Source organism: Atractosteus spatula (assembly GCF_055471065.1).
Source record: "Atractosteus spatula isolate fAtrSpa1 chromosome 10 unlocalized genomic scaffold, fAtrSpa1.hap1 SUPER_10_unloc_4, whole genome shotgun sequence".
In the NCBI taxonomy this organism is placed as follows: Eukaryota; Metazoa; Chordata; class Actinopteri; order Semionotiformes; family Lepisosteidae; genus Atractosteus; species Atractosteus spatula.
The window spans coordinates 1,889,853-1,898,311 of NW_028296624.1; positions in this window are offsets into that span (position 1 = coordinate 1,889,853).

The following is an 8,459-nucleotide window of genomic DNA, read 5'->3' on the forward strand; positions in this document are numbered from 1 at the left end:
TTCTGCTGATAAACACGTTTTGACAATTTCAGCACACTGGGGTTAAGGGCTGACTCAGGGGGCTCTTCTGAGCCAGGCAGTTACACTGCGATTCTAAGGGCTGAGAAAACGCGTTTATTTCGGGCTGAAAAACACGTTTTGAAAACTGTCTTGTTCCTGCCCTATAACTTACATGGGGGTGACCAAAGTTGCCAAAACGTGTTTATTTCTGCTGATAAACACGTTTTGACAATTTCAGCACACTGGGGTTAAGGGCCGACTCAGTGGGCACTTTTCAATCGAGCAGGTACACTGCGATTCTAAGGGCTGAGAAAACGCGTTTATTTCGGGCTGAAAAACACGTTTTGAAAACTGTGCTGTTCCTGCCCTATAACTTACATGGGGGTGACCAAAGTTGCCAAAACGTGTTTATTTCTGCTGATAAACACGTTTTGACAATTTCAGCACACTGGGGTTAAGGGCCGACTCAGTGGGCACTTTTCAACCAAGCAGGTACATTGCGATTCTAAGGGCTGAGAAAACGCGTTTATTTCGGGCTGAAAAACATGTTTTGAAAACTGTGCTGTTCCTGCCCTATAACTTACATGGGGGTGACCAAAGTTGCCAAAACGTGTTTATTTCTGCTGATAAACACGTTTTGACAATTTCAGCACACTGGGGTTAAGGGCTGACTCAGGGGGCTCTTCTGAGCCAGGCAGTTACACTGCGATTCTAAGGGCTGAGAAAACGCGTTTATTTCGGGCTGAAAAACACGTTTTGAAAACTGTCTTGTTCCTGCCCTATAACTTACATGGGGGTGACCAAAGTTGCCAAAACGTGTTTATTTCTGCTGATAAACACGTTTTGACAATTTCAGCACACTGGGGTTAAGGGCCGACTCAGTGGGCACTTTTCAACCAAGCAGGTACACTGCGATTCTAAGGGCTGAGAAAACGCGTTTATTTCGGGCTGAAAAACACGTTTTGAAAACTGTGCTGTTCCTGCCCTATAACTTACATGGGGGTGACCAAAGTTGCCTAAACGTCTTTATTTCTGCTGAAAAACACGTTTTGACAATTTCAGCACACTGGGGTTAAGGGCTGACTCAGGGGGCTCTTCTGAGCCAGGCAGTTACACTGCGATTCTAAGGGCTGAGAAAACGCGCATATTTCGGGCTGAAAAACACGTTTTGAAAACTGTGCTGTTCCTGCCCTATAACTTACATGGGGGTGACCAAAGTTGCCAAAACTTGTTTATTTCTGCTGATAAACACGTTTTGACAATTTCAGCACACTGGGGTTAAGGGCCGACTCAGTGGGCACTTTTCAACCAAGCAGGTACACTGCGATTCTAAGGGCTGAGAAAACGCGTTTATTTCGGGCTGAAAAACACGTTTTGAAAACTGTGCTGTTCCTGCCCTATAACTTACATGGGGGTGACCAAAGTTGCCAAAACGTGTTTATTTCTGCTGATAAACACGTTTTGACAATTTCAGCACACTGGGGTTAAGGGCCGACTCAGTGGGCACTTTTCAACCAAGCAGGTACACTGCGATTCTAAGGGCTGAGAAAACGCGTTTATTTCGGGCTGAAAAACACGTTTTGAAAACTGTGCTGTTCCTGCCCTATAACTTACATGGGGGTGACCAAAGTTGCCAAAACGTGTTTATTTCTGCTGATAAACACGTTTTGACAATTTCAGCACACTGGGGTTAAGGGCCGACTCAGTGGGCACTTTTCAACCAAGCAGGTACACTGCGATTCTAAGGGCTGAGAAAACGCGTTTATTTCGGGCTGAAAAACACGTTTTGAAAACTGTGCTGTTCCTGCCCTATAACTTACATGGGGGTGACCAAAGTTGCCAAAACGTGTTTATTTCTGCTGATAAACACGTTTTGACAATTTCAGCACACTGGGGTTAAGGGCTGACTCAGGGGGCTCTTCTGAGCCAGGCAGTTACACTGCGATTCTAAGGGCTGAGAAAACGCGCTTATTTCGGGCTGAAAAACACGTTTTGAAAACTGTCTTGTTCCTGCCCTATAACTTACATGGGGGTGACCAAAGTTGCCTAAACGTGTTTATTTCTGCTGATAAACACGTTTTGACAATTTCAGCACACTGGGGTTAAGGGCCGACTCAGTGGGCACTTTTCAACCAAGCAGGTACACTGCGATTCTAAGGGCTGAGAAAACGCGCTTATTTCGGGCTGAAAAACACGTTTTGAAAACTGTCTTGTTCCTGCCCTATAACTTACATGGGGGTGACCAAAGTTGCCTAAACGTGTTTATTTCTGCTGATAAACACGGTTTGACAATTTCAGCACACTGGGGTTAAGGGCCGACTCAGTGGGCACTTTTCAACCAAGCAGGTACACTGCGATTCTAAGGGCTGAGAAAACGCGTTTATTTCGGGCTGAAAAACACGTTTTGAAAACTGTGCTGTTCCTGCCCTATAACTTACATGGGGGTGACCAAAGTTGCCAAAACGTGTTTATTTCTGCTGATAAACACGTTTTGACAATATCAGCACACTGGGGTTAAGGGCTGACTCAGGGGGCTCTTCTGAGCCAGGTAGTTACACTGCGATTCTAAGGGCTGAGAAAACGCGCTTATTTCGGGCTGAAAAACACGTTTTGAAAACTGTCTTGTTCCTGCCCTATAACTTACATGGGGGTGACCAAAGTTGCCAAAACGTGTTTATTTCTGCTGATAAACACGTTTTGACAATTTCAGCACACTGGGGTTAAGGGCCGACTCAGTGGGCACTTTTCAACCAAGCAGGTACACTGCGATTCTAAGGGCTGAGAAAACGCGTTTATTTCGGGCTGAAAAACACGTTTTGAAAACTGTGCTGTTCCTGCCCTATAACTTACATGGGGGTGACCAAAGTTGCCAAAACGTGTTTATTTCTGCTGATAAACACGTTTTGACAATTTCAGCACACTGGGGTTAAGGGCCGACTCAGGGGGCTCTTCTGAGCCAGGCAGTTACACTGCGATTCTAAGGGCTGAGAAAACGCGCTTATTTCGGGCTGAAAAACACGTTTTGAAAACTGTGCTGTTCCTGCCCTATAACTTACATGGGGGTGAAAAAAGTTGCCAAAACGTGTTTATTTCTGCTGATAAACACGTTTTGACAATTTCAGCACACTGGGGTTAAGGGCTGACTCAGGGGGCTCTTCTGAGCCAGGCAGTTACACTGCGATTCTAAGGGCTGAGAAAACGCGCTTATTTCGGGCTGAAAAACACGTTTTGAAAACTGTCTTGTTCCTGCCCTATAACTTACATGGGGGTGACCAAAGTTGCCTAAACGTGTTTATTTCTGCTGATAAACACGTTTTGACAATTTCAGCACACTGGGGTTAAGGGCCGACTCAGTGGGCACTTTTCAACCAAGCAGGTACATTGCGATTGTAAGGGCTGAGAAAACGCGTTTATTTCGGGCTGAAAAACACGTTTTGAAAACTGTGCTGTTCCTGCCCTATAACTTACATGGGGGTGACCAAAGTTGCCAAAACGTGTTTATTTCTGCTGATAAACACGTTTTGACAATTTCAGCACACTGGGGTTAAGGGCTGACTCAGGGGGCTCTTCTGAGCCAGGCAGTTACACTGCGATTCTAAGGGCTGAGAAAACGCGCTTATTTCGGGCTGAAAAACACGTTTTGAAAACTGTCTTGTTCCTGCCCTATAACTTACATGGGGGTGACCAAAGTTGCCTAAACGTGTTTATTTCTGCTGATAAACACGTTTTGACAATTTCAGCACACTGGGGTTAAGGGCCGACTCAGTGGGCACTTTTCAACCAAGCAGGTACACTGCGATTCTAAGGGCTGAGAAAACGCGTTTATTTCGGGCTGAAAAACACGTTTTGAAAACTGTGCTGTTCCTGCCCTATAACTTACATGGGGGTGACCAAAGTTGCCTAAACGTGTTTATTTCTGCTGATAAACACGTTTTGACAATTTCAGCACACTGGGGTTAAGGGCCGACTCAGTGGGCACTTTTCAACCAAGCAGGTACACTGCGATTCTAAGGGCTGAGAAAACGCGTTTATTTCGGGCTGAAAAACACGTTTTGAAAACTGTGCTGTTCCTGTCCTATAACTTACATGGGGGTGACCAAAGTTGCCTAAACGTCTTTATTTCTGCTGATAAACACGTTTTGACAATTTCAGCACACTGGGGTTAAGGGCTGACTCAGGGGGCTCTTCTGAGCCAGGCAGTTACACTGCGATTCTAAGGGCTGAGAAAACGCGCTTATTTCGGGCTGAAAAACACGTTTTGAAAACTGTCTTGTTCCTGCCCTATAACTTACATGGGGGTGACCAAAGTTGCCTAAACGTGTTTATTTCTGCTGATAAACACGGTTTGACAATTTCAGCACACTGGGGTTAAGGGCCGACTCAGTGGGCACTTTTCAACCAAGCAGGTACACTGCGATTCTAAGGGCTGAGAAAACGCGTTTATTTCGGGCTGAAAAACACGTTTTGAAAACTGTGCTGTTCCTGCCCTATAACTTACATGGGGGTGACCAAAGTTGCCAAAACGTGTTTATTTCTGCTGATAAACACGTTTTGACAATATCAGCACACTGGGGTTAAGGGCTGACTCAGGGGGCTCTTCTGAGCCAGGCAGTTACACTGCGATTCTAAGGGCTGAGAAAACGCGTTTATTTCGGGCTGAAAAACACGTTTTGAAAACTGTGCTGTTCCTACCCTATAACTTACATGGGGGTGACCAAAGTTGCCAAAACGTGTTTATTTCTGCTGATAAACACGTTTTGACAATTTCAGCACACTGGGGTTAAGGGCTGACTCAGGGGGCTCTTCTGAGCCAGGCAGTTACACTGCGATTCTAAGGGATGAGAAAACGCGCTTATTTCGGGCTGAAAAACACGTTTTGAAAACTGTCTTGTTCCTGCCCTATAACTTACATGGGGGTGACCAAAGTTGCCTAAACGTGTTTATTTCTGCTGATAAACACGTTTTGACAATTTCAGCACACTGGGGTTAAGGGCCGACTCAGTGGGCACTTTTCAACCAAGCAGGTACACTGCGATTCTAAGGGCTGAGAAAACGCGCTTATTTCGGGCTGAAAAACACGTTTTGAAAACTGTGCTGTTCCTGCCCTATAACTTACATGGGGGTGACCAAAGTTGCCTAAACGTCTTTATTTCTGCTGAAAAACACGTTTTGACAATTTCAGCACACTGGGTTAAGGGCTGACTCAGGGGGCTCTTCTGAGCCAGGCAGTTACACTGCGATTCTAAGGGCTGAGAAAACGCGTTTATTTCGGGCTGAAAAACACGTTTTGAAAACTGTGCTGTTCCTGCCCTATAACTTACATGGGGGTGACCAAAGTTGCCAAAACGTGTTTATTTCTGCTGATAAACACGTTTTGACAATTTCAGCACACTGGGGTTAAGGGCCGACTCAGTGGGCACTTTTCAACCAAGCAGGTACACTGCGATTCTAAGGGCTGAGAAAACGCGTTTATTTCGGGCTGAAAAACACGTTTTGAAAACTGTGCTGTTCCTGCCCTATAACTTACATGGGGGTGACCAAAGTTGCCAAAACGTGTTTATTTCTGCTGATAAACACGTTTTGACAATTTCAGCACACTGGGGTTAAGGGCTGACTCAGGGGGCTCTTCTGAGCCAGGTAGTTACACTGCGATTCTAAGGGCTGAGAAAACGCGCTTATTTCGGGCTGAAAAACACGTTTTGAAAACTGTCTTGTTCCTGCCCTATAACTTACATGGGGGTGACCAAAGTTGCCTAAACGTGTTTATTTCTGCTGATAAACACGTTTTGACAATTTCAGCACACTGGGGTTAAGGGCCGACTCAGTGGGCACTTTTCAACCAAGCAGGTACACTGCGATTCTAAGGGCTGAGAAAACGCGCTTATTTCGGGCTGAAAAACACGTTTTGAAAACTGTGCTGTTCCTGCCCTATAACTTACATGGGGGTGACCAAAGTTGCCTAAACGTCTTTATTTCTGCTGAAAAACACGTTTTGACAATTTCAGCACACTGGGGTTAAGGGCTGACTCAGGGGGCTCTTCTGAGCCAGGCAGTTACACTGCGATTCTAAGGGCTGAGAAAACGCGTTTATTTCGGGCTGAAAAACACGTTTTGAAAACTGTGCTGTTCCTGCCCTATAACTTACATGGGGGTGACCAAAGTTGCCAAAACGTGTTTATTTCTGCTGATAAACACGTTTTGACAATTTCAGCACACTGGGGTTAAGGGCCGACTCAGGGGGCTCTTCTGAGCTAGGCAGTTACACTGCGATTCTAAGGGCTGAGAAAACGCGCTTATTTCGGGCTGAAAAACACGTTTTGAAAACTGTCTTGTTCCTGCCCGATAACTTACATGGGGGTGACCAAAGTTGCCTAAACGTGTTTATTTCTGCTGATAAACACGTTTTGACAATTTCAGCACACTGGGGTTAAGGGCCGACTCAGGGGGCTCTTCTGAGCCAGGCAGTTACACTGCGATTCTAAGGGCTGAGAAAACGCGCTTATTTCGGGCTGAAAAACACGTTTTGAAAACTGTGCTGTTCCTGCCCTATAACTTACATGGGGGTGATCAAAGTTGCCTAAACGTCTTTATTTCTGCTGAAAAACACGTTTTGACAATGTCAGCACACTGGGGTTAAGGGCCGACTCAGTGGGCACTTTTCAACCAAGCAGGTACACTGCGATTCTAAGGGCTGAGAAAACGCGTTTATTTCGGGCTGAAAAACACGTTTTGAAAACTGTGCTGTTCCTGCCCTATAACTTACATGGGGGTGACCAAAGTTGCCAAAACGTGTTTATTTCTGCTGATAAACACGTTTTGACAATTTCAGCACACTGGGGTTAAGGGCCGACTCAGTGGGCACTTTTCAATCAAGCAGGTACACTGCGATTCTAAGGGCTGAGAAAACGCGTTTATTTCGGGCTGAAAAACACGTTTTGAAAACTGTGCTGTTCCTGCCCTATAACTTACATGGGGGTGACCAAAGTTGCCTAAACGTGTTTATTTCTGCTGATAAACACGTTTTGACAATTTCAGCACACTGGGGTTAAGGGCTGACTCAGGGGGCTCTTCTGAGCCAGGCAGTTACACTGCGATTCTAAGGGATGAGAAAACGCGCTTATTTCGGGCTGAAAAACACGTTTTGAAAACTGTCTTGTTCCTGCCCTATAACTTACATGGGGGTGACCAAAGTTGCCTAAACGTGTTTATTTCTGCTGATAAACACGTTTTGACAATTTCAGCACACTGGGGTTAAGGGCCGACTCAGTGGGCACTTTTCAACCAAGCAGGTACACTGCGATTCTAAGGGCTGAGAAAACGCGCTTATTTCGGGCTGAAAAACACGTTTTGAAAACTGTGCTGTTCCTGCCCTATAACTTACATGGGGGTGACCAAAGTTGCCTAAACGTGTTTATTTCTGCTGAAAAACACGTTTTGACAATTTCAGCACACTGGGGTTAAGGGCTGACTCAGGGGGCTCTTCTGAGCCAGGCATTTACACTGCGATTCTAAGGGCTGAGAAAACGCGTTTATTTCTGGCTGAAAAACACGTTTTGAAAACTGTGCTGTTCCTGCCCTATAACTTACATGGGGGTGACCAAAGTTGCCAAAACGTGTTTATTTCTGCTGATAAACACGTTTTGACAATTTCAGCACACTGGGGTTAAGGGCCGACTCAGTGGGCACTTTTCAACCAAGCAGGTACACTGCGATTCTAAGGGCTGAGAAAACGCGTTTATTTCGGGCTGAAAAACACGTTTTGAAAACTGTGCTGTTCCTGCCCTATAACTTACATGGGGGTGACCAAAGTTGCCAAAACGTGTTTATTTCTGCTGATAAACACGTTTTGACAATTTCAGCACACTGGGGTTAAGGGCTGACTCAGGGGGCTCTTCTGAGCCAGGTAGTTACACTGCGATTCTAAGGGCTGAGAAAACGCGCTTATTTCGGGCTGAAAAACACGTTTTGAAAACTGTCTTGTTCCTGCCCTATAACTTACATGGGGGTGACCAAAGTTGCCTAAACGTGTTTATTTCTGCTGATAAACACGTTTTGACAATTTCAGCACACTGGGGTTAAGGGCCGACTCAGTGGGCACTTTTCAACCAAGCAGGTACACTGCGATTCTAAGGGCTGAGAAAACGCGCTTATTTCGGGCTGAAAAACACGTTTTGAAAACTGTGCTGTTCCTGCCCTATAACTTACATGGGGGTGACCAAAGTTGCCTAAACGTCTTTATTTCTGCTGAAAAACACGTTTTGACAATTTCAGCACACTGGGGTTAAGGGCTGACTCAGGGGGCTCTTCTGAGCCAGGCAGTTACACTGCGATTCTAAGGGCTGAGAAAACGCGCTTATTTCGGTCTGAAAAACACGTTTTGAAAACTGTCTTGTTCCTGCCCGATAACTTACATGGGGGTGACCAAAGTTGCCTAAACGTGTTTATTTCTGCTGATAAAC